This window comes from Lolium perenne, chromosome 3, assembly GCF_019359855.2.
Source record: "Lolium perenne isolate Kyuss_39 chromosome 3, Kyuss_2.0, whole genome shotgun sequence".
Classification (NCBI taxonomy): Eukaryota; Viridiplantae; Streptophyta; class Magnoliopsida; order Poales; family Poaceae; genus Lolium; species Lolium perenne.
Window position 1 is genome coordinate 244,710,763 of NC_067246.2, and position 26,801 is coordinate 244,737,563.

Consider the following 26,801-nt stretch of genomic DNA (forward strand, 5'->3'; position numbering starts at 1 on the left):
TCCTAATTAGCTCGGATTACCTGGATTATCATCGCAATACATATGTTTTAACCAAGTGTCACAAAGGGGTACCTCTATGCCGCCTGTACAAAGGTCTAAGGAGAAAGCTCGCATTGGATTTCTCGCTTTTGATTATTCTCAGCTTAGACATCCATACCGGGACAACATAGCCAACAGATAATGGACTCCTCTTTAATGCTTAAGCATTCAACAACAGTTAATTTTCTCATATGAGATTGAGGATATTTGTCCAAAACTGAAACTTCCACCATGGATCATGGCTTTAGTTAGCGGCCCAATGTTCTTCTCTAACATTATGCATGCTCTAACCATTCTAGCGGTAAATCTCCCTTACTTCAGACAAGACGGACATGCATAGCAACTCACATGATATTCAACAAAGAGTAGTTGATGGCGTCCCTAGGAACATGGTTATCGCACAACAAGCAACTTAATAAGAGATAAAGTGCATAAGTACATATTCAATACCACAATAGTTTTTAGGCTATTTGTCCCATGAGCTATATATTGCAAAGGTAGATGATAGAGATTTAAAGGTAGCACTCAAGCAATTTACTTTGGAATGGCGGAGAAATACCATGTAGTAGGTAGGTATGGTGGACACAAATGGCATAGTGGTTGGCTCAAGTATTTTGGATGCATGAGAAGTATTCCCTCTCGATACAAGGCTTAGGCTAGCAAGGCTATTTGAAACAAACACAAGGATGAACCGGTGCAGCAAAACTCACATAAAAGACATATTGTAAACATTATAAGACCCTACACCGTCTTCCCTGTTGTTCAAACTCTTTACTAGAAATTATCTACACGTGCGTGCACGTGCACGTGCGCGGCCGGGCGACGTACTTGTTTTCTTTTCTCTCCAGCCAAAAACCGGAGGGCGATGATACAAGTTCCTCCGACGCGTCGAAGGACACCTCCTCTTCAGAAGAGGTGACGAGTAAGAAGCGCCACCGAGAGGATGATGAGGCAGGGCCATCAAAGAAGAAGTAGTTTAATTTTTTTTCAAAGTTTTTATATGTAATTTGTTTATGTTTTTTTTGAAGTTTTTATATGTAATTTGTTTAAGTTGCATCGCTTTGAATATTAGTAAAACGTTACAACGTACCTACAAATTTCTTCTATCTATTAAAATAAAAATACTGTATTTTAAAGTTTTGGGGACGCGGCTGGGGAGCGACGTCACGAAGGAAACACATCCCCAAACGATAAATCCGGCGCCGTTTGGGGGCCGCTTTGGGGACGCGGCTGGAGATGCTCTTAGTTCGCTTACTAGGTGTAGTCAAAGACTAACTTTACAAAGTTTGATAAAAAAAAGTGTTATCCATAATACCAAATACATATAGTACGATGGAAATTCTATTGCATGACATTTTATATTGAAAATGTTGATATTTTCTCATAAATATTTAGTCAAAGTTTATAATTTGGTTAACCCTGAACGCAAAGTAATTGTGAACTCTCTGTGGTTTCTTCTCTGGCCTGGGGCGACTGGTTCTCAACATATTACAATCTGCTATCATTCCCAACTGATCTAGCAATGTAAGGAAGCTACGTAGTGAAAAAGTGGCCCAATATATAGGGTGCATCTGAAAATCAGTCGATTGAGACTTAATAAATTTTAGTCGCTGACGTCAGCTGCTTATTAAGTCATAGTGTAGAAGTACGTGCTTAGTTTGTCAGCCAATTTCATGGGCTGCACATCGGCCTTTGTTTGTTGCTTAGACGTGGGACAGTAAAAGTTGTTTGACTAGGGTTTTTTTTGTCATACAACAACCAGTAGTGAACAAGCCTATTGACATAGTAAAGGTCAGAGAAACGGACCACAAACTTATTTTTAATGCACGAGGTCAATACAACAAAGCTTGGCGCATGAGTTGCAACCCACGTGAATTTCGAAATATCCTAGTTGCAACTCACATGAAAGGAAAATGCAGGGTGCAACCCACATGCAACTGGAAAAAAAAAATTCGTCTCACCCGCATGCAGCAAGAAAAATATTATTTAAATCTGACCGGCAACTCACGCTTAACAACAAGCTCTCAGTTACGATCCACAGCAACTGGGAAAATCGATCTAGATGCAATTGGGAGAAGTCCAGTTACATCCCATATGCAAATTAAAATAACCTTTGTTACGACCCACATGCAAATCGAAAAATCTCAACTGTGACCTACATGCAACTAAGAAGAATCTCATTTGCGACCGACATACAACTGGAAAATTTCCAGTTGCAACTCGCGTGCAACTAGAAAAATCCAAATTACATCCCGTATGCGAATGAAAAATTCTTTGTTGCGACCCACGTGCAACTCGAAAAATCTCAATAATGATTCACATGCAACTGAGATGAATCTCTGTTATGACCCCCAAGCCTCCGAAAAAAAACTTAGTTTCTCCACATGCATAAAAAAAAAATCTCAATAATGACCCACGTTACGACCCACGTGCAACTCGAAAAATCTCAATAATGATTCACATGCAACTGAGATGAATCTCGGTTGTGACCCACATGCATCAGAAAAAATATCAGTTTCTCCATATGCATCAGAAAAAAAAAATCGTAGTTGCAATCCACCTACAACTAGAAATATCTTAGTTCCCTAGACTAGCATTAATCAGAATATAATGCAATGATCTAGAACATTTTGCTCAGCTACACCACATGTATCAATACCTTTTTTCAAAGAACTACAACGAAGCACAAAAGGCAACAAACCAAAAGGAAAAAAAAAAACTAAATGTTACTCGCTAGAAAGTGACGGCAAGAAGAAAAGCAAGCAGCCACAACCCATGACAGGAACAGCCCACGACAAAGAATAGCCAGCCCGCACCCGGTGACCAAAAATCAAACTGTCCCGACTCGAAACATAAGGATTAAATGAAATTTAAAGTACTTAATCTAATGGGTGATTAGATTTTTTTTTAAACCTGTACAGTGAGTTACCTCGTTGTGTATATTTTTGTTGATTTTTTGTTTAAGGAGTATGTAGCATATATACAAAGTGCTGGAGAAAAGCACTTAAAGAAAGTAAAAAAAAAAGCTATGCTATGCTAAATTACAGGAAATTAGTTACCCATGCCCGAAGGCCAATGTAGGACTTCCTCACGCCAACAAAGTCTCACATATCGAAAAAAGTTGTGAAATTTATTCTCAGTCTGGTTGTTAAATGGAAAGTGTGAAGGGCCTCTTTCAGTACATCAAGCTGATCAAAGCAGACCTCAAACAATATTATGGTATCATCAAAATACTACAAAAAAAAAAATGTCCCAAGCCAAATGTAATTGGTCTTGTTTCAAAATCCTCATCATCTGGATCACAAAATGTAAGGGATTATAATTTTTCATTCTAGAGACAACTTATGAGACACTCCAAAATGTTATAGGTAAGTTATCAAGAGGCTCCAATCTCATGTTCCCCATTCGATTGGAGAGCTAAGTGCAAGATTACAACAGCCCAAGATGCATATATAGATCTTTTCGTGAAATTAACCACACAAGAAAGAAAAGCAACATACCTACCTGAGAAGAAGGTCGATCGGCATGCGTACGGCCGGCCGGTCAGGGCGTGAAGATGGAGCCTAGATCATGGAGGCACCTCCAGATTTGGTGGTCTTGCTAGGCTTGGTTTTCACTAAATTCAGCCTACACTCGGCGTCATGAACTGAAGATCTCCACCCCTCCACCCTCCTATACATGGGGAGCAACATGATCCATACGCCATTAGATGCGTTTTGCTGGAAAACTAGGGAGAGTTCATGTGGGGAGAAACCCATCGACATCGCTGGCAACGGTCCTTGCGGATGTCCTACCATCGAGCTAGACGTGCGCGGCCGAGGTGTTGGTACGCGGCTCTGTTTCCACGCCGTCGGTCACTTCCTCCACCACCTTCATCTCCACAACTGCTGGCCCTACCATGGTGCTTCCTCGCTTCTCGTCTCATCTCTCCTCTCCTCTCCTCGACAAAGTCAAAGTCTAAGTCACACACGCACCCCGCACGCGGTGAGTAACGATGGTCTCGTATATATAGAGAGGGAGCTAGGTTGGAGGGAAGAATATGAGTTGCTTGTTGGAACCTAATGATGAAGACAATGGACGGTCCAGATGATGTATGCCACGGATTGCTGACTTGGCGTTTGGCCTCGTCAAACTAATTGCATCGAGAAAACGATGAGTTCCGCTTCTTGATCCATGGCATTAATTACGGACCAAAAATCAACCCCACCAATCTTATTAATCACTAGCTGGTAGTGCCTCGGAAAGGGAAAGAAGCAAGCTAAGCCTTTTAATACATGCAGTTTGATGGATTTCCCAAAGCGGGTGCATTACTACTATCCGTGTATCGGTGTACTCAATTATGTCGTCAGGCAACCTTCTCATGAATCATTTGTGGTGCACCATTCTCATGAAAATATAGACTCGATCAAATATGAGTTACATATTGCTGACAGCCATCTTCATCGACTCCAACCTCCGTCCAGTCGGCATCGTAACATTGTCTTCCCCTAACCTTCTACCTGCAAGGCTCTATCGAACAACAAACCCCGCAGGTTTCGCTCATTTGATCGACTCGCTACTGCTTAATCCTGTTATTCCTTTGTACACGCGTAGATGAGACCACTAGACCTAACTTACTGAAGTTACCCACGTGAAGGTAAATTTGTTAGAAATTTTTCCATGACCTTCGCACTATTTGGACATTTTCATCACAAACCAAAATAATGGATTATCTAAAAAGGAACCACGTGTAAAGGCACTAGCTAGTAACAATTCCCGGTGATGGTTTCAATCAATGTAACATACACAATGTTCAAAAGCATGTGTCGTTTTGAAAAGCAAAAGAATCCATGATGAAAAATGGATCGACCTACTTCACACCATGGTTCAGGGAAATGAATACACAGATGCAACAAGATTCAACAAGACTGAAAATTTTCAGGACCTGAACCAACACAGCAGACAACTAGCTAATCGCTGCTGCACCTGAATCTTTCAGCTAATTGCAGCAGCAGCAGCTACGACCTAAAGCTATGTCCTAGCTAAATCTAAACCAAAATGTAAACATCATGAAATGAAGCACGTCCTCCTGCTTGTGTCACTATTTACAATGCCGGATCAGCCGATTCCAAAACCAAAACAATTCGACAGTCTTGCAGTCCGCAAGCCACAACTCGTTGATGGGCCACCAAAGCAATACACTAGTGACCGTCCCCTGGATGCCGCCGCTTCACTTCTCCGTTCCACGTTAGGATCGTTGTACAAGCTCGACTCGCCAATTCATCACCTGCACCGATAACAGGCTAAGCATGCTAGAAAATGAGCATAGGGTAATCTATCACTCACCAACACACAAACAAGACACAGTAGGCTTTTGTCAAAAAAAAAAGATACAGTAGGCTGGGTTATGCCACACATTAACATGTACTTGGACAAAATAATGTTCAACAAGTGACATTTACAAGTGTAACCATATCATAGGGTAATCTAGGAATAAAGGTAGTGGACCAAAATAGTAACCATGTCTCTAGGTAAGCTAAGAATAATCATCAGGTATGTATATCACATAAAACAGTAATGATCAGCGCACTTACACAAAGAGATTGTTAAGAACCTAACAAGGGTAAATAGCCAATCTGAAATTTCTAATTTGTGTGCAAGCTTCGAATCTGAGGAACAAATATGCAAGGGTAAACAGTAGCTCACATGAGTGTCGTAGCCGAGGCCAAGCGTCACCACCACCACGGTGAGCTCAGATGGGACCTAGGCGAAGCTGGCTCGGTTTCTGATCACTGCAGACAAGTTAAACATACGGTCAGATTAATGTGAAAGAAAGTATTGATATAGTTAAACATTCTTTGATATTGTTGAACTTTATATGCACCGTTGAATAGTATGCAACTGAGCTTGCAACCCTCTCCAAGAGCAATTCTTGATAAGCTCAAGCAGAGCAGTGTTTAGTTCCAACTTTGTGATGTCTTACACTATCTAACAGGAACTTCACAAGCCTATGAAAGACATAAATTTCATGATTTATTTAATAGCACCAAGAGTGTGAATGAATTTAAAATACGACAATTTCATATTTAGGCTCATTGGCTTCAGAAATTTAATGGGAAAGAATACTCCAGGACCGCGAGAGGACCGAATATAAATATAGCAGTTGTTTGGCTATATGCAGAATAGATGTAGTTTGTCAAGAAAACAAACAATGAAAAAGCAGCGAGCAGATATGCCATCACAACTTACGTAATCTCAATATCCATATGCAGTGTCCCGTGAAAATAGACCACAAGAATTAAGTTTTCCATGCTAGCGGCGGCTTCGCAGCACTACCAAAACTTCAAATTAACACAAAATTAAGCACCGACAGATTGTTCGATTCTAGTTTAAATTGTTTGCAACACTCCTTAAGAGAATAAGGACCGACAATATCAGATGGATTCCTTGATTTCAATAATAGGCAAGTAGGTGCTCAAATAACTCCAACGAGAAATGGGTACCCAATGTTCACAAAAATATTGAACTGACAATGCCATGAGAACTTGTAGATATGATATCGCACGTTTGAGACCATATGTTAATCGCACCTTTGCAAAAATATAGCAAAGGCTAGGTAAATTACCTGCCTCCCTCTACCCTTTCCATATTTAGCTTCTTCAATGATTCACGGGAGATTGAGAAGTTGAATACGAAGTAGAGGCGGTTAAAAACTATGCTCTGCTAACAAAGGGAAACTTAGTAGCTTCCTTCTTGAAAGCTGGAAGTCACCTGAACTTTAGCTCATTTGTACATAATAACTCCAGGAATGCATAGTAAAGTCGTAAACTCGTAGGATGCAACCTTGTGAACCAAATAAGAAGCACAAAGAATGCATTATTATATCAGTACTGAAGCTAACACAGTAGTCCAGGAAAGTGCAAGTAATCTTATTAGACAGCAAGAGCAGACCTCCGTAAAAGATCCTCTCAACTTGTTCAACAACATTGATTTCCCAACCGAAGAAAATCCTACCTGAAAAACATGTGTATCTCCACCTTTTTTCACGTCAAATCCCTCACCAGCACCGCAACCACCTTCGGTTGTAGGAGTAAGCAACTTCCACCATAATTTGGTAAGTTTAGCCTGACCAAAGGAATAACAGTGAATGCAGTGAACAAATTTCTTCTCTGGCCTGGGGCGACTGGTTCTCAACATATTACAATCTGCTATCATTCCCAACTGATCTAGCAATGTAAGGAAGCTACGTAGTGAAAAAGTGGCCCAATATATAGGGTGCATCTGAAAATCAGTCGATTGAGACTTAATAAATTTTAGTCGCTGACGTCAGCTGCTTATTAAGTCATAGTGTAGAAGTACGTGCTTAGTTTGTCAGCCAATTTCATGGGCTGCACATCGGCCTTTGTTTGTTGCTTAGACGTGGGACAGTAAAAGTTGTTTGACTAGGGTTTTTTTTGTCATACAACAACCAGTAGTGAACAAGCCTATTGACATAGTAAAGGTCAGAGAAACGGACCACAAACTTATTTTTAATGCACGAGGTCAATACAACAAAGCTTGGCGCATGAGTTGCAACCCACGTGAATTTCGAAATATCCTAGTTGCAACTCACATGAAAGGAAAATGCAGGGTGCAACCCACATGCAACTGGAAAAAAAAAATTCGTCTCACCCGCATGCAGCAAGAAAAATATTATTTAAATCTGACCGGCAACTCACGCTTAACAACAAGCTCTCAGTTACGATCCACAGCAACTGGGAAAATCGATCTAGATGCAATTGGGAGAAGTCCAGTTACATCCCATATGCAAATTAAAATAACCTTTGTTACGACCCACATGCAAATCGAAAAATCTCAACTGTGACCTACATGCAACTAAGAAGAATCTCATTTGCGACCGACATACAATCGAAAATTTCCATTGCAACTCGCGTGCAACTAGAAAAATCCAAATTACATCCCGTATGCGAATGAAAAATTCTTTGTTGCGACCCACGTGCAACTCGAAAAATCTCAATAATGATTCACATGCAACTGAGATGAATCTCGGTTATGACCCACATGCATCAGAAAAAAATCTTAGTTTCTCCACATGCATAAAAAAAAAATCTCAATAATGACCCACGTTACGACCCACGTGCAACTCGAAAAATCTCAATAATGATTCACATGCAACTGAGATGAATCTCGGTTGTGACCCACATGCATCAGAAAATATCAGTTTCTCCATATGCATCAGAAAAAAAAAATCGTAGTTGCAATCCACCTACAACTAGAAATATCTTAGTTCCCTAGACTAGCATTAATCAGAATATAATGCAATGATCTAGAACATTTTGCTCAGCTACACCACATGTATCAATACCTTTTTTCAAAGAACTACAACGAAGCACAAAAGGCAACAAACCAAAAGGAAAAAAAAAAACTAAATGTTACTCGCTAGAAAGTGACGGCAAGAAGAAAAGCAAGCAGCCACAACCCATGACAGGAACAGCCCACGACAAAGAATAGCCAGCCCGCACCCGGTGACCAAAAATCAAACTGTCCCGACTCGAAACATAAGGATTAAATGAAATTTAAAGTACTTAATCTAATGGGTGATTAGATTTTTTTTTAAACCTGTACAGTGAGTTACCTCGTTGTGTATATTTTTGTTGATTTTTTGTTTAAGGAGTATGTAGCATATATACAAAGTGCTGGAGAAAAGCACTTAAAGAAAGTAAAAAAAAAAGCTATGCTATGCTAAATTACAGGAAATTAGTTACCCATGCCCGAAGGCCAATGTAGGACTTCCTCACGCCAACAAAGTCTCACATATCGAAAAAAGTTGTGAAATTTATTCTCAGTCTGGTTGTTAAATGGAAAGTGTGAAGGGCCTCTTTCAGTACATCAAGCTGATCAAAGCAGACCTCAAACAATATTATGGTATCATCAAAATACTACAAAAAAAAAAAATGTCCCAAGCCAAATGTAATTGGTCTTGTTTCAAAATCCTCATCATCTGGATCACAAAATGTAAGGGATTATAATTTTTCATTCTAGAGACAACTTATGAGACACTCCAAAATGTTATAGGTAAGTTATCAAGAGGCTCCAATCTCATGTTCCCCATTCGATTGGAGAGCTAAGTGCAAGATTACAACAGCCCAAGATGCATATATAGATCTTTTCGTGAAATTAACCACACAAGAAAGAAAAGCAACATACCTACCTGAGAAGAAGGTCGATCGGCATGCGTACGGCCGGCCGGTCAGGGCGTGAAGATGGAGCCTAGATCATGGAGGCACCTCCAGATTTGGTGGTCTTGCTAGGCTTGGTTTTCACTAAATTCAGCCTACACTCGGCGTCATGAACTGAAGATCTCCACCCCTCCACCCTCCTATACATGGGGAGCAACATGATCCATACGCCATTAGATGCGTTTTTGCTGGAAAACTAGGGAGAGTTCATGTGGGGAGAAACCTACTGATACTGCTGGCAACGGTCCTTGCGGATGTCCTACCATCGAGCTAGACGTGCGCGGCCGAGGTGTTGGTACGCGGCTCTGTTTCCACGCCGTCGGTCACTTCCTCCACCACCTTCATCTCCACAACTGCTGGCCCTACCATGGTGCTTCCTCGCTTCTCGTCTCATCTCTCCTCTCCTCTCCTCGACAAAGTCAAAGTCTAAGTCACACACGCACCCCGCACGCGGTGAGTAACGATGGTCTCGTATATATAGAGAGGGAGCTAGGTTGGAGGGAAGAATATGAGTTGCTTGTTGGAACCTAATGATGAAGACAATGGACGGTCCAGATGATGTATGCCACGGATTGCTGACTTGGCGTTTGGCCTCGTCAAACTAATTGCATCGAGAAAACGATGAGTTCCGCTTCTTGATCCATGGCATTAATTACGGACCAAAAATCAACCCCACCAATCTTATTAATCACTAGCTGGTAGTGCCTCGGAAAGGGAAAGAAGCAAGCTAAGCCTTTTAATACATGCAGTTTGATGGATTTCCCAAAGCGGGTGCATTACTACTATCCGTGTATCGGTGTACTCAATTATGTCGTCAGGCAACCTTCTCATGAATCATTTGTGGTGCACCATTCTCATGAAAATATAGACTCGATCAAATATGAGTTACATATTGCTGACAGCCATCTTCATCGACTCCAACCTCCGTCCAGTCGGCATCGTAACATTGTCTTCCCCTAACCTTCTACCTGCAAGGCTCTATCGAACAACAAACCCCGCAGGTTTCGCTCATTTGATCGACTCGCTACTGCTTAATCCTGTTATTCCTTTGTACACGCGTAGATGAGACCACTAGACCTAACTTACTGAAGTTACCCACGTGAAGGTAAATTTGTTAGAAATTTTTCCATGACCTTCGCACTATTTGGACATTTTCATCACAAACCAAAATAATGGATTATCTAAAAAGGAACCACGTGTAAAGGCACTAGCTAGTAACAATTCCCGGTGATGGTTTCAATCAATGTAACATACACAATGTTCAAAAGCATGTGTCGTTTTGAAAAGCAAAAGAATCCATGATGAAAAATGGATCGACCTACTTCACACCATGGTTCAGGGAAATGAATACACAGATGCAACAAGATTCAACAAGACTGAAAATTTTCAGGACCTGAACCAACACAGCAGACAACTAGCTAATCGCTGCTGCACCTGAATCTTTCAGCTAATTGCAGCAGCAGCTACGACCTAAAGCTATGTCCTAGCTAAATCTAAACCAAAATGTAAACATCATGAAATGAAGCACGTCCTCCTGCTTGTGTCACTATTTACAATGCCGGATCAGCCGATTCCAAAACCAAAACAATTCGACAGTCTTGCAGAGTCAGCAAGCCACAACTCAGTGATGGGCCACCAAAGCAATACACTAGTGACCGTCCCCTGGATGCCGCCGCTTCACTTCTCCGTTCCACGTTAGGATCGTTGTACAAGCTCGACTCGCCAATTCATCACCTGCACCGATAACAGGCTAAGCATGCTAGAAAATGAGCATAGGGTAATCTATCACTCACCAACACACAAACAAGACACAGTAGGCTTTTGTCAAAAAAAAAAAGATACAGTAGGCTGGGTTATGCCACACATTAACATGTACTTGGACAAAATAATGTTCAACAAGTGACATTTACAAGTGTAACCATATCATAGGGTAATCTAGGAATAAAGGTAGTGGACCAAAATAGTAACCATGTCTCTAGGTAAGCTAAGAATAATCATCAGGTATGTATATCACATAAAACAGTAATGATCAGCGCACTTACACAAAGAGATTGTTAAGAACCTAACAAGGGTAAATAGCCAATCTGAAATTTCTAATTTGTGTGCAAGCTTCGAATCTGAGGAACAAATATGCAAGGGTAAACAGTAGCTCACATGAGTGTCGTAGCCGAGGCCAAGCGTCACCACCACCACGGTGAGCTCAGATGGGACCTAGGCGAAGCTGGCTCGGTTTCTGATCACTGCAGACAAGTTAAACATACGGTCAGATTAATGTGAAAGAAAGTATTGATATAGTTAAACATTCTTTGATATTGTTGAACTTTATATGCACCGTTGAATAGTATGCAACTGAGCTTGCAACCCTCTCCAAGAGCAATTCTTGATAAGCTCAAGCAGAGCAGTGTTTAGTTCCAACTTTGTGATGTCTTACACTATCTAACAGGAACTTCACAAGCCTATGAAAGACATAAATTTCATGATTTATTTAATAGCACCAAGAGTGTGAATGAATTTAAAATACGACAATTTCATATTTAGGCTCATTGGCTTCAGAAATTTAATGGGAAAGAATACTCCAGGACCGCGAGAGGACCGAATATAAATATAGCAGTTGTTTGGCTATATGCAGAATAGATGTAGTTTGTCAAGAAAACAAACAATGAAAAAGCAGCGAGCAGATATGCCATCACAACTTACGTAATCTCAATATCCATATGCAGTGTCCCGTGAAAATAGACCACAAGAATTAAGTTTTCCATGCTAGCGGCGGCTTCGCAGCACTACCAAAACTTCAAATTAACACAAAATTAAGCACCGACAGATTGTTCGATTCTAGTTTAAATTGTTTGCAACACTCCTTAAGAGAATAAGGACCGACAATATCAGATGGATTCCTTGATTTCAATAATAGGCAAGTAGGTGCTCAAATAACTCCAACGAGAAATGGGTACCCAATGTTCACAAAAATATTGAACTGACAATGCCATGAGAACTTGTAGATATGATATCGCACGTTTGAGACCATATGTTAACTGCACTGCAAAAATATAGCAAAGGCTAGGTAAATTACCTGCCTCCCTCTACCCTTTCCATATTTAGCTTCTTCAATGATTCACGGGAGATTGAGAAGTTGAATACGAAAGTAGAGGCGGTTAAAAACTATGCTCTGCTAACAAAGGGAAACTTAGTAGCTTCCTTCTTGAAAGCTGGAAGTCACCTGAACTTTAGCTCATTTGTACATAATAACTCCAGGAATGCATAGTAAAGTCGTAAACTCGTAGGATGCAACCTTGTGAACCAAATAAGAAGCACAAAGAATGCATTATTATATCAGTACTGAAGCTAACACAGTAGTCCAGGAAAGTGCAAGTAATCTTATTAGACAGCAAGAGCAGACCTCCGTAAAAGATCCTCTCAACTTGTTCAACAACATTGATTTCCCAACCGAAGAAAATCCTACCTGAAAAACATGTGTATCTCCACCTTTTTTCACGTCAAATCCCTCACCAGCACCGCAACCACCTTCGGTTGTAGGAGTAAGCAACTTCCACCATAATTTGGTAAGTTTAGCCTGACCAAAGGAATAACAGTGAATGCAGTGAACAAATTTCTGAAAGTAGTAATAAGATCTTAGCGTAAAGTGATGCCGATAAGTATCAAATCATACAGGAGAATAAAATTATCCATCTAGTTGATGGACTGGAACTTGTGAACCTGTTTCAAGTTTTTTTAACCCTACATGCTGCAACATATAACCCGAGTAGAGCATTGATGTGGCCCTCTTGCAACAATTATGCATCAAGGTTCAGGTGCATCATGTGGGATCATGCTATCAGATTTGATAAAATAAACAACATCCCCACAGTGTCAAGCCACTAATCCAGATTAAAACTCATAACACCATCATATATATGGCTGGACAAGGCAAGGTATGTGCAGCATCAATGCATGTAGGCGTATTTTTATGTGCAACGGCTTAATTGTTTACAAGACGCTTCTTAGGATTCCTAGACAGTAGCAAAATATCCAATGAAATAGATTCCAGTTAATTGAAATAAATAGGCAAGAGCTTCAGATCACCTTCAGAGAAGATGGTGTTTGCCATCTGTCCTGTAAAAGAGAACCAAAGAACCCTTCAGTCCTGCCTAGGATTTTAAATAAAAAGATATTAATATCAATACGGAACATTCAGTAGCGAGAAGTGGAAAATAAGTTGCAACTATTTTTCGGCACCCAACACATAAAAATTACATCGAGTAAAGCCTCTTATTTCAGATCATCAAGCAAGTCCTCTGGAAAACTACATGACACAGTAAACACCTTGACCAAGACTACGAGTTCATATAGAACCTGATATATTTAACTCTTGAGCAACTGAATGTACAGTTGCATAACTAACCTGCCAGCTAGGCGGACGTGGCGGTTCTTGCAGCAGCAAATTTAGAACAATAGGGAGTTAGGGACAGCAAATAAAAGCAGTGCAAGAATAAAATGGCAAAATAAGCTGCCCAAATAGTTATATTCCCATAACAACATCAGAACTAAACCATCAAGGTGAGCAATGAAAATTTTAGCATTCTAAACTGATTATGTGTTTATTGGTTATCATCCAAGCATGTAGAACATGAGATGTAGATTATAGTACTATTGACTAATCAAGCAAATAACACAATGAAACTGTCAAAACCATATTATGGTCCAAGCAGATATAGCCACAATTTATCCTTGCACACAATTATTTTTCCACACAAATTTTTCATTTGGTGCAATAGTACGTATGTTATTCCGATCTAAAGGAAATGAATCCTTGGTGAACCTGTTCCCAATGGTCTTGCTCTGAGACAATACTTGTGTAGAAAAATACTGATGTAGTATAGTTTTTCTATCATTTTTATGATTCATTTATGATAAATAAAGGAAAACATCAATAAACAAACAAATGAAGGTTAAAGATGGTTGGTAAAAGATCAACCCTCAACCTCAAGCAAGTGAAATCGTCGCCATCTGAAAATAAATGTTGCAGACAACATCACGATCAGCATCTAGACAGACCAATGCATATATGATCTATTGTTCATCAACAGCTCACTGGGATTGAAAGAAAGTCTCCTTCTAGTTGATATATTGTGCATAGAGTGCCACAAGATGAAATATTTGAACCATGATTTTTAGACTTCTACTAACATTTTCTGGGACAAGGACAATGAAGGCCACCACATATGTGATCGACTATTTTCAAGCATGACTAAATCCTAACCTACAAGGTAGCATGCACCTCCAACTTATACATCCGAATACCAAAACTAAACATCGGCAAGTAATCAACCTACATCTATAACATGTGAGAAAAAATACCAAGCGCATTTTCATAAAAATAAGCAAGAAGGGCTTCTCTTCTATCCACAAGACAAGAACAACAGCTACTACTTATGGGTGCTGCCTCACAAGTAGCAACACCACCTGGGTGCTCCAAGTTGTGAACTTTCAAATACGTGTGCAACCAAGCTTCGAATCCGAATTAGCAAAGCAGCTGCTACAATTCAATCCTAGAGAAAACCTAGAACGTCTTGTCAACCAGCCTAAGGCTGCCATCAGCGCTGGGACGCAATCGCGTAATGGGGAAAGATCTTTTTTTTTTTTTTGCATACACCCGGGGCCAGGGCAGCCTCCTGCGACACAACCCAAAGAGGATGATTCGAGGTCTCACCAGCATGCTTGTTGAAGCTTTTCGGTCGCGAAGACCATCTCCCCTCGGTGGCTCTCGTTCTGGTGGCCAGTCGTACATGGGTCACATCCTAGTTGGGTTGGAGGGGATGGAGCTGTTGCTCCTGGTCAGGCTGTGCCACCATCCACTATCAGGAATTTGAAGATAAGAAACAGTTTCCTGCTTGATGCAACCATTTCAACGACAACAAAAGGAAGTATGAGTTTGATCTCTACGTAAAACAACATGTTTATATTAGAAGAAAAAAATGAAGAGGCTAAAGCTTACACGTATTCAGGCTACATTTGCACAAGATAACACGGCCTGTATAAAAAAAAAAGGCGCATCAGGGGCAATACACTGAACGGAAATAGTACATTTTAAATCATGTATTCGAAGGGCATATAACAGGGCTGGACCAAGTGTAAAAACTGGCGCTCCATTGGTCATACAAACTGATATTTTAGACATACTCTTACAGTTCACAAAGTATATGATATGAAAATATGGATTACAAAGAGATTATGAGTTAGAAAAAGCAAACAGTATATAAACCGACAGAAGTTTTAAGTTTCAAAAGACAGTATAAAAATAGCAATTATATCCATCTTGATTCCTCATTCACTTAACACCATGTCTGAAGAAAAAAAATATAGCTTTCTAGCTAATTATACAACACTGGGGCAAACGAAGACATTTGCATATCCAAATGAACTGAGAAGTAGTACGGATTAAGTTTCTAATTCTATTTTAACCTTTATAAAGAAGCAGAAAACTTGTCAATTACGTACTGACTGTAGCTTTCTTGCCAAATTATACAACACTGGCGTAAACAAAAACAAAGTGACATGTTACGGAAAGGAAAAGTAGTCAGATTCAGGCCCTACTTATATTTTGGAATCAAATTCCAAAACGACTGTAACTTTCTTGCAAACTTGTACAACAATGGCACAAGTTAAAGAAATAGTGCCATATTATCGAAGAAAAAATTAGTGTACATTGAGTGTCTGATTCTTTCTAGAAATAAAACCTGCACTCACGTTTGGAAATAAAACGACAGGAATCCAAAATCTGCACTGACCGTGTCTATGGCGGGCTTACAACAACCTGAACACATCTTATAACCATCCGCAAAGGGAGCAGAGTTGATCCAGTTACAAAAATGTTAAGGGTTTAATGGGAGAAAGTGATCACAAGCTATCAAAGAGAGCGGGACAGCGCTCACTGAGGGGGGTAGGGACATGCCAAATGTCGAGCCAAAAGGAGGTGTCCGGGCCGTTGCCAATGAAGACTTTGAAGACATGAATGAAATTTTTTGAGCATGCTTTATGACATAATTATTGAGGCTGCAAATGCGGTCAAACTATTCAAGCATGATATAACTTTTCAAGCACGATCGAATTATAGAATGCCTCTATAGATGTGATCAAACATTTTCGAGCATGAATTTATATAACCGAATAACTTACACCAAAATAGAGAAAGCAAATTAACTTAAAATTATGACCAAGTGAGCTACAACACCAAGCGATTACACACATTAAAGTAAGAAACGCCCCCCTTCTATGATTTATACCCAGGAGAACAACTACTACTTACGGGTGCTGCCTCACACCACATGCATGCTCCAAATTCAGAACTTTTAAATACATGTGCAAACAAGCTTCGATTCCGAACTAGCAAAGAAGCTCCAGCAATGTAATCCTAGAGCAAACCTCTAACGCTTTGTGAACCAACCTAAGGCCGGCATCAATCGATGGGACACAATCGCGTAAGAGCAAAAGATCTGTTTTTTTTTTCTCTTGCATACACCCGAGGCCGGGGCAGCTTCTTGCGACACAGTGCGACGAGGGATGATTCGAGGTCTCACCAGTGCGCCAGTCGAAGGGGACTGACAAAGCTGCTGCGATAGTAGGGGGTGGAGCTTTGGGGTCGCGAAGGCCATCTCCCCTCTCGTCTGTGGCTCGCGTTCTGGTGGTCAGCCGTACGTGGCTTTGTTGCGCCGGAGAGGACGGAGCTGCTGCTCCTGGTCGGGTTGTTTCACCGTCGGTCCGGAGCTGCAGAAAGGCAAACGTAGCGGCGTTAGCGCGAGAGGTAGGGGATGTGAGGTGAAGGGGGAGGGTGTGCTTACTAGCGGTATGTGGTTGCCGGAGGAGAGGGGGTCGGCCGGCACCGGTGGCGCACCTAGAAAAAGCGGTGGGCGTCGTTCTCCTAGGCAAGCGACGGAGCCGGCCACATTGGCGACGGGCGGTGCGAGGTAGAGCCGCGTGAGGCCGGGCTGGTTCTGCGCGCGGGTTGGACTGGAGGCGAGCTATGAGGCTAGGTGGCCTGCTTCGTTGAGACGCGTGGAATGGAGAGCGGCGGCGGTGTTGTTATGGGAGGAAGATGCACGAGATGGGGATCGAGGCGTCCTTGGTGGAGTGTTGACTGATTAGCAGTCTAATATTAAGTGCAGTCTAATAGTAAAAAAACGACAGCCAGACGCCTCCATTGCATTTCCATTCATTCATATATGATAACTAGGATGCATAGGCGCGGCGGCACGCCGCGCCCGTGGTAATACCTTAACGACTCTAATCTTACTATTGTTAATATTGGTAGCCGGTATCACACTAAAGCAGATCTTGTTAGTATATAGTCATCAGTGTCTTGCATCGTTGTTCTCCTCATAGGAGAAAAGGAAGACGATGATCTGCTTGATTGGCGCTGAAAGGGTAAAAAAGATTCAGTGATGGGTAATCTTTTATTTTTCTTCTATGGAGGACGAAGCGGGTATTTCGAGAGGCCGGGCATGCTCTGAAGCGGTGATGAGTATATATACCTATTAAGAAATAATTACCTAAATAGGTGCCAAAAATAGTAAAAGTTACCTGCAAAAAGATAAAAATAAAGGAACCGATAAAAATAAAGGAACTGAGCACGGTGACGGACTGACGGTGGTGCTTGGCTCTACCTGATTTATCAACTATAGCGTGTCTGTTCTTCTTGCAAAAAGATAATAAAAAGGAGTATAGCCTGTCTCTTTTTCTCGTGTGGTGGCCCAGTGACAGTGGTGCTTGGCCCAACGTGATTTATCAATTATAGCTTGTCTGTTCTTCCTACCTAACTCCATTTCCCTTGAGAAGCTCAGAGCACATCTAGCTAAAACGATGAAGAGAAGAGAAGGGGAAGAGGTAGGCCGGAGAGAAGAAAGGGAGAAGGCCGATGCGGCACTGCCGTCGGCCAAGATCCTGCACTTCAGACTTGAAGTCAAGCTGTAGATTTGAAGGGGAGGGGCTCTGTTGTGTCGGCGTGCACGGAAATGGAATCTTGCAGCTGGCTAGAAATCAGCGCTTCGGCATCATGGATCTTTCCAATAGGACCCTGGAAGAGGAGCTGAACGGCGGCAAGCACTCATACCAGACAGAAGGCCACGAGAGGAATCAACTAAGTATGCGAGCTCGCCTGCTACTAATCGGTATGTCCCTCTTTCCTGCATTAGCAAATTCGAATTTATTTCCCGTGAGCCAGTTAATTATACTCCAGCTATCTTTTTTTTATAATAACCAGTTAATTATATCAATCAGATTAAATTCTCTTTTCTAAATTAAAGAAAGTAACTGAGATGTTTCCAGTTTGATCTTTGATCTACTTAGTACGCTAAGTTCTCTTCTGTGTGTTCATATAAATAAGGTAGAACTGAAAAGGTAAAGTAAAACTAAATACACAAAATCATGGCCGATTGCTAAGCGAGCTGGCTATAATCATCTCATTGCTGTTGATTACACGGATGAAACAAAAGTTGGTCTTCACTATGTTGATTACGGTGATACAGGAAAATATAACACTACCATGCAACAGAAAGCTTGCAGTTGCTACATAAATAAATACACTATCCGCAATAGTAGTTTTGTTCACTGTGTGTGGTAACATTTAGTAATCACAATAGAAGATCTAGGACTGTATAAGTGCTTAGTATTATAGCATGCTGAAGCGTAGATGTTAATAAATAGAGTAGAACAATCGTCTAGTTTGAATAAATAGAACAAATTTCAGTGCACGGAGCAAGACATCCATTTAGCTTGAACGAAGAGTACCATGGTACACAAACAAATCGGCATAACTTAGATAATTATACATAGCAATCTGTAGGAATTTATTATTACAGCATATTGGAAGTACTTGTTTCTGGAGGTTGCGTGTAGACCAACTGTACTATATACATGTAATTCTTACCGTCAACATTCAACTCCCCATTTGGTCATCTATCTCCCATCTTTTCTTCTCTTTTTAGTTTAGTTGTTGCTACCGATGTCACTTCTGGTCGTATATATGCTGCAAAGCTGCACACAGACATTCTCTAAAAAGTTGAGAAATTCACATGTTACATGTTACGCAAAAGCAAAAACTGGCGGCTGGAAGCCTCTTGCATGTGCCGGCGAGGGTCTCGCCGCAGTGCGGTGGTAGTAGGAGCGGTGAGGTCTACGCTCCGGGCGATGGGACTCTGGCGAGGTAGGCTAAGAAATTGGGCCTCACGGCAGGGATGGCGTGCCAACATGGAGATTGGCCACACGCTCAATCATTGAGGCAGCGGAGACGTCTAGCCTTACCGGGGAGATATCATCGTCGATGGCGTGCTCATCGCACCAAGTCACGCATCCAGCCAACGAACAAATAAATTGTACCATATTTTTCCTTGCCTCTATGTCCTAGCTAGCAAAATGAGTAGCCAATCTGGTACACATGTACCAGCCGTTTGTCCTCTGATTTTTTACTTGTTTGTTCATTGCAAAACCAGTGGTCAGTGTGCTATAGCGTGTAATTTCTGAACCTGAAAAGTTCAGTCCTGAGCTCCCAGACGATGTTGCATTATGGACTCTACACACAAATATGCACTTCAAAGCTTTTTTATCTGATGTGCTTCGTACATAACATTAGGTACTGAAGTTATATATGCAAGACATGTGTTGTTATGGCAAATGTTGCTGGCCTTACTGCTTAACCTTTTCCCGCTCCCATTAGGAGTTAAAATTTGAGGTAGCTATGTGCCTTGCATTGAATTAACAGAATGTGAGGAGGACTCTGGCCAAATTGCATGAGCTACTGTGGCATGTTATTAGTAATAAAGCTGGTTTGGAACCAAGCATATGACAGTTTCCTCATTGTAGCAGATTTGCTGTCTTGACTTCTTACAAAATGCTGCCAGATATTCGGTGCCATCGGTTATATAGTTTTTCTTTTGGAAAATAAATAGCTATCTTTAAGGCTATTTAATAAAGGAATAGCTATGTCTGCAAAACGTTGATACTTGATAGCATGCGTGCTTGGCTAGCTTTCACCCTTTTAGTTATACTTCTCCCATTTCCAACATTTACGATCTACGGTCGAACTTAGGTACCGTGTATTCACAAAACTTTATAAAAGAGAGTGCCGCCATGGCAGTAAAAACTGAGGGAGAGCAGCTGGACCTGCACAGCCGGCGACAGGCACCAGTAGCACAAACCGAATACAGCCTGATGGCCGATTTCACGGATGTGGAGCCGTCACCGAACCATATGACCTGTGAATAAGCAGAACATGCAGCAGGAAAAATCAATTTAGAAGGTGACATCTTCTTGTGTTGTGTTGTTCTTGGATTTGCATGGTTATGACACCTGCAAGTCTTTGCCAATAAAAATTTGTGAAGGTTGGCTTGCAATATATTTGATAGCTTTTTTTTAGATAAAACTTGTTGGCCACTGGTTCCATTGGCATGACATGTGACCCAAATAGGTCTCACATATCATCCAGTTACAGTTTTGAAGCTCAACCATCGAGCACAAGCTAACAATAGACATTTTTGCTAGCTCCACAACACATTTCCCATCTGAGATTATTAGTTAGGGTGACACACTAAAAAATTCTCGCATAAGCACTAAATGTAAGAAATACCAATCATTGATCTGGTGATACCATGGTAAATACAAAATTCAGGAGTTGTCGCAGGCTGACATGACATGTGCAACTTGAAAAATCTAACTAACCTGAAATTGATCTTTGATGGCATTAGAGATTTGGAACCTCTTTATTTAGAATGGACATATTTATATGCACCTTGATTATCCTCTCCTGATGGTCTTGAATCTTGAATCCAACAGGATAATTGTGTCCATGTGAACCTTCTTCTTTCCAGTACTCAAAACCTGAGTTCACCAAAAAAAAAGGATCAGTTTAGGCGAAGCATTGAATTGGTAAAAAGTCTATAATCTATACAACAGCTTGCAATACAAATAACAACTCGTTGAGAATTGTTGCATTGATGCAGGTCTAGCTGGAACTTGGTGGATGGACCTAGATGAGAGGAGGTAGAGGTTCCATAGCAGGTTACCCAGGGTCCCGGTGGTCCGGTGAGATGGACGCCGCGGACGAACTTGCCAAGCATGTTGCATTTCCGCTGGGCGATGTGTGCATGTCTCGCTTGTCCTCTCCAAGGGCTAGTTAGCAGTAGCAACATCAGGTACTGGCCGGGTGCTGTTGTTCCTTATCTCAGTGGTTCTCTCCTCTTCTTCCTGTTGTACACACGGAGAAAGCTCCAATTCATAAATAACAACTCAATATATATATTTGATTTTTTTTGCAGAATCGGAGAGCAGGAGCGAGCCTTGGGGAGGGTACCTGGTATTATCACCCTGTCGCTCATCCGGTGCCGCCGGATCTCCCTCCAATGGAAAATCGACCTCGCCGAAGAAACGGCAAGCGACACTGGCTCGATTCAACAGTGGTATATGAGATAGGGAATTGGGATGATCAGGAGCGGCAACGCCGCTCGGCCGGTGGGTTGGCCTCATGGCCACCAGCCACCAACCACATAGGAGCTCAGCCCTGGGCCACCCCATGGCCACCCCATAGCCACCAAGCACCGGCAAAGTAGGAGCTCAGCTTGGGTGGCGTGCCACCCTGATGGACGCCTGAGCACACGCAGCAATGGAGGGAGAGGAGAGAGCCGATCGTTGGGGTGGAGGTGGGCGGCGGCCATGGAATTTTATTTGACTGGGACGATGGGATTGGGGAGGAAAATAGAGATGGGGTTGAGGCCGCTGAGTCTAGATTTTTCGAGGTGGGACCTATGCACCGCTTTGACCATATAAGAAGAAGGAAACCGGAAAGGCAACCGGTAACCGAACACGCAGGATTTGGAAAAAAAAAAAAAGAGGAACCAATTTGTTGGATCTACAGTAACAGAAAGGGGTACGTGTCATTGAATGGAGGAGGTAACTGGCGTGAAATTGGACGTGTACAGTACTCCAGATTAATCAAGAAGCGCTAAACTGTATGTCTTTTATATAGGGTATAATTAATCAACTCCCAAATCTGATTCACGTCTCCTCGTTTTTCTCCACTGCGGTTAATAGCTCTCATAACTATGGCCGCTGCATGCAGCTCGTTTAACGCCTCGAACCATCCATTTGATTTCCCGCTGAAACTATCACTAGTACTAGTACTACTTAGCTAGTTTTAGAGGTCATACAGTACTAGCTACTAGTCATGATTAGCATGCTACGAGGAAAGACGTACGTATCACCAACAGTTTCTTAATTTTATCAAAATTCAGATAGTTACCCTAACTACCTACTGTTTTTGACAAAATTTTGTTAAGACGGAGGGAGTAATTAAGGATGCAATCCAATGTTACTTGCTTGAGAATAGAAGAAAACATCACATCTTTGCTACTACCAAATTAAATTAATTATGGAATGGAGCTCGTTAGGTGCCCTGCCTCAAACAAAGTCCAGCCATAGCTCATCCAACTTCTTGTGCGTATCGACATGTCACATTGCTTGGTATCCCCTCGCTTTCAAGTCTTGAGGAGGGGAGGGGGAAGCTAAGCCACGAGTAACCATGCTGATGGGGTGGCGGGCAAGCCGGTACAAGGGGCACCCTCCTGAGTAGGGAGACCGGTGCGGCCTCGAGCTCGTGTGTGGTTGTGTCATGGGCGTGTCGAAGGGCGGTGTCCTTTAGGAGGGAGGCCGAAGCGAGCCCAGGATCAACGTGTCAATAGTCGACCCGGTGTGGTGTCTTTGAGTTTTTACCTTTTTTTAACTACCATGCATTTTTATATGAACCCCCCCCCCCCCCCCCATGTAGACGCTCAGTCTATCAGTACCACCCATCAATTAGACACTCGTGCCACTTTCGACATTTTTTCCATGAGATCGAGCTCTTCTAGTTTACGGAAAATCAACCCGCGCTCTACCTAAGATCCAAGATCCCAACAATGGTGTCGCTAACCTATCTTTGAAGATCATCTTGAAGTTTAAAATAGTAAATTTGTTGCGACACTTTGTTATCGGTTGATGGTTGAAGTGGAGCCTCTGAATCGAGTTGAGTTGGTGTTTTGAATTGGCTTCTATCATTTTGTAGGCATGGTGCGTCGCTAAGAGGATGTTGTTGTGAGCTACCTCTGACTCGCACCGCTTCACGAGAAATCCTATTCCATGGACCACGAAGTCTACCCCTAGCCATTCCATTCAAACTGGTTATTCCATGTGACTTTTTTTTACACCACCCTTATAAACCCATACTACGACCTCGTGCAAGAGAGGTAAGATTTTCACCCTTCTCTGCACCATTTATCAAGAAACCCTATTGTGTGGGGAAGCTACATCTACCCCAAGATTTTCATCGAAAGTGGTGATACAGTTTTATTTTTATCCTGTAACGCCCTTATATGCCCATATTAAGAACCCATGCAAAAGGAGGAATATTTTTTACCCTTCCTCGTGTTTTGTAAATAGAAACCATTTGTGACCTCTGCAACATTTACCCCTAGCTTTCTTTAGAAAGTGGTGTTTTCATTTTATTTTTCTAAACCCCTACATACCCATATTAGGACCACATGCAATAGGGAGAAGAATATCGACCCTTCATCGTGTTGCTTGAGGAGAAACCCTATTTTGTTGGCTCCGCAATATCTACCCCTCAGTTTCTATCAAAAGTTTTGATTCCGCGAGTGACATTTCTCTCTAATCCATCCGTTTATATCTATATTAGGAACCAATGCAAGAGAAACCTTATTTCGTGGGCCTGGAAAATTTCTTGCGTTGCATGGTTTTTCAGCAACCAAAGAAATGAGCTTCTTGGCTACCCATGGCTGAGTAGTGGTATAACACTTTGTTCCACACTTCACTAAAAAAAACTCCTTTTCAGGCACTGTATGGGTACCCACCACCCATGTTAAGTGAAGTAGCCCTACCGGAACCAATTGATGCTGATGCAAGCAAGTTCTTACAAGAAAAGCAAGCTTTACTGTCAAGGTTAAATGACAATTTGGCCCAAGCTCAATCTTGCATGAAGAAATATGCTGACAAGCAGAGAAGTGAAAGATCATTTTTTGTGTCTAGCCCCATGATTTTAGGTCAAAATTGGTAATTTCATTTGTTTTTCCTCTTTACATCACCCTCATATGCCCATACTAGGACCTCATGTGAGAGGGGGGGTGGGGGGTTCACCCTTCATCACACCATAAACATACGCTTGATAACTATACCTATACTCCAGATCTAAACTCTATATTTAAACAAGTGCTTTGGATGCAAGACACCGGCCACGAGTAGAAATGGCGATGTCTATATGCAAATGTTATGCTCACTAGAGTTGGGGTGTAGGACCTGGCGAAACCCTAGATTGACAATTACATCCACGACCACGAAGACGCCACGGGTGTCATCCACTCACCACATGTATTAGGGTGCGCACATGTGCCGCTAACTATGATGGTTTACGAGTAATTCTCGCCGCCGCACAACCCTCCGATATGTTCACCGTAACACTTAATGAAGAAGGCAGTGTTTAGCTCAGGTGGAATAAGAGCTTCTTGACAAGAAGTTGTAGCTGAACCAGGTTAAGCCACCGCGTCATCCCAAAGACCAATGTGCACCCATGACAACTAGGTAGAAGCTGCTCCCTCGCGAGTGCATGACCTAATGACATGTTTGATTTTGAATGGTTACCTAATAAAGTAGTATTTAATTCATATATGACGCTAAGAGCAAGAACAATATTATAGTCAGCTGCTGGCTATTGTGGTTTGCCATGTCATCTATAGCCAACTTATAGCTACCATATACAATAGTTGATTCTTAAAATATACTACTTTTCCAAAATATGGCCTACCATTCACTCTCACAAAGTGCCTAGGAGCACGTGCAAGAGCTGGCTCTTGCATAAGAGCCCACTTACCTTCTCTCTCCTCTTCTCACTCCTCCAACTAAGTAAAGAAATAATATTTTATCTCTTATAGCCAGCTGACTGGACCTTATTGTACTTGCTCTAAGTGCTTAAACTAGCTTGGTCTAAGAGGCCATCATGTGATTGAGCGCTTATTTTCCGCTGTCATGGGGTTCATTTGCACCGCTCACCAACTAGGTAAAGTAGGATTTGTCTACAGTGATGATGATCGATAATGTTGTCGTGGCATCGACATGCATCCTCATGCATGTGTTCAAGTTCCGGTCTTCCCACGGCCTCGCGTTTTCGTCGGTTTTCCCATGGCATGGGACTGATTTTCGCCCAGTTTTTCTTGGTCTTTACTAGTATGTTGGGCAACTATTTCTTATTTTCTTCCATAAGTTTTTCAATGCTTTCTCTGAAAATAAACATTTGGATGGTCAATATCTCACACCATATACATTTCTTGTATATTTTCATGAATATGACATAAGATGATTGTAAGAGTTGTATTTTTTTTTCTTGACTTAACTTTTTCTTGATGTCATTTCTGCATCAAAAAGCAGAAAGTCCCAAACCACACGATCGAGTATGCAAGCGGTAAGTATGCGAGGAGCTTCTAGTGTAGCTCCACATGAATGCAATAGAGTCGGAGACGAGATAGTTCAAGTTATTTACACCAATTTGTACCAGCACGTGAAGCTACCATGGGGTGCTCATATGTTTACCAATGCCCACGTTCGTAGAGCCATGCATGCATTGATGGATATACATACATATATGTACAGCTATTGCTCAGAATATAAAGTCGGGGTCTCTTTGGATCGATCAAAGCAACATGTCCGCCGTGTGAGTGTGAGACTTGCTATAGCTAGCTAGCAGTGGATTGCCATAGTATCAGTATGTATCCCATCCCACACGATGCTAGCTAGTAATCTAGTATCCTCACATATATGGCATGTGATCATCGGCGACGTACGTACGGCAATGGCTATGACGGAAAATCGTATCGTACTTAAACGAGCGGGAAATGTATCGAAAAGTAAAGGCAAATCGCATGCTAATTAAAGCAAACTTGGGCACGGCCCATACAAAACTTGGCGCAACGTCCTTCCGCAGGCCCGTTTTCTTCACGACATAACTGTGACCGTTCGATCGATGCAGCTCGGCGGATCCTGCTCATCCTAAGAGCATCTCCCACAGGCGCCTGTGTGGGAAAAACCGTCAATTTAGCGCTCGTGCGGGTCGTCGCCGTACTCCAGCAGACGCAAAAGTAGAGTGCGTGGGAAATTGTTTGTCGCGCGTTAAATTTACCGCGCCGGCTCCAACGCGTGATAAAAAGAGGACGCCCACGCATACCAACCGCCACACTAGTCCACCGCTTTCCGCCGCCAAAGCGCACCGTTCAAAGTACTCCCCTCCACGCCGCAGCTCATAGGGCTTCCGCGGCGTGCGCGCCTGGTTGGTGGGTAACTTGTACGCGATTGAGATATGCGCCGCCGTCTACCGCCTGACCCTCAGGACGTTCGAGACCATGCACGAGGCCGCGCGCGCCTACGATGCGGTGCGGCGGTTGGGCAGTCCGCGCCGCGACCTGAAGTTCCTGGACGTCAACTCTGCTGCCTAAGCGGAGATGTTGGTGCCCCCACCACGCA

At 42.1% G+C, this 26,801-nt stretch overlaps 4 long non-coding RNA genes across 13 annotated transcripts; 1 reads left to right on the top strand and 3 right to left on the bottom strand.

The window, feature by feature from the left end:
• Nucleotides 1-4,769: 4,769 nt before the first annotated feature.
• Nucleotides 4,770-7,162, bottom strand: LOC139838562 (uncharacterized). Of its 4 annotated transcripts, none has more exons than XR_011755886.1 (4): nucleotides 7,033-7,162; nucleotides 6,644-6,861; nucleotides 5,725-5,810; nucleotides 4,770-5,305 (listed from the first exon to the last, which is right to left on the bottom strand). It is a non-coding gene; the product is annotated as an uncharacterized lncRNA (long non-coding RNA). The 4 variants fall into 4 exon arrangements; XR_011755887.1 differs by having other exon boundaries at nucleotides 6,970-7,162; XR_011755885.1 differs by adding an exon at nucleotides 5,903-6,026 and having other exon boundaries at nucleotides 6,644-7,162.
• Nucleotides 7,163-10,456: 3,294 nt separating this feature from the next.
• Nucleotides 10,457-17,354, bottom strand: LOC127343739 (uncharacterized). 5 transcript variants are annotated; one of them, XR_011755891.1, is made up of 8 exons: nucleotides 17,093-17,354; nucleotides 16,832-17,018; nucleotides 15,250-15,285; nucleotides 13,338-15,141; nucleotides 12,718-12,828; nucleotides 12,328-12,546; nucleotides 11,412-11,497; nucleotides 10,457-10,991 (listed from the first exon to the last, which is right to left on the bottom strand). It is a non-coding gene; the product is annotated as an uncharacterized lncRNA (long non-coding RNA). The 5 variants fall into 5 exon arrangements; XR_011755890.1 differs by having other exon boundaries at nucleotides 12,655-12,828; XR_011755889.1 differs by adding an exon at nucleotides 11,590-11,713 and having other exon boundaries at nucleotides 12,328-12,828.
• Nucleotides 17,355-18,280: 926 nt separating this feature from the next.
• Nucleotides 18,281-22,303, top strand: LOC139838564 (uncharacterized). 3 transcript variants are annotated; one of them, XR_011755893.1, is made up of 5 exons: nucleotides 18,300-18,418; nucleotides 19,343-20,544; nucleotides 21,078-21,170; nucleotides 21,245-21,436; nucleotides 21,560-22,303. It is a non-coding gene; the product is annotated as an uncharacterized lncRNA (long non-coding RNA). The 3 variants fall into 3 exon arrangements; XR_011755892.1 differs by lacking the exon at nucleotides 19,343-20,544 and having other exon boundaries at nucleotides 18,281-18,418; XR_011755894.1 differs by lacking the exons at nucleotides 19,343-20,544; nucleotides 21,078-21,170 and having other exon boundaries at nucleotides 18,282-18,418.
• LOC139838565 (uncharacterized) lies at nucleotides 20,544-21,730 on the bottom strand. Its single transcript, XR_011755895.1, has 3 exons — nucleotides 21,595-21,730; nucleotides 21,308-21,488; nucleotides 20,544-21,122 (listed from the first exon to the last, which is right to left on the bottom strand). It is a non-coding gene; the product is annotated as an uncharacterized lncRNA (long non-coding RNA).
• Nucleotides 22,304-26,801: the final 4,498 nt, after the last annotated feature.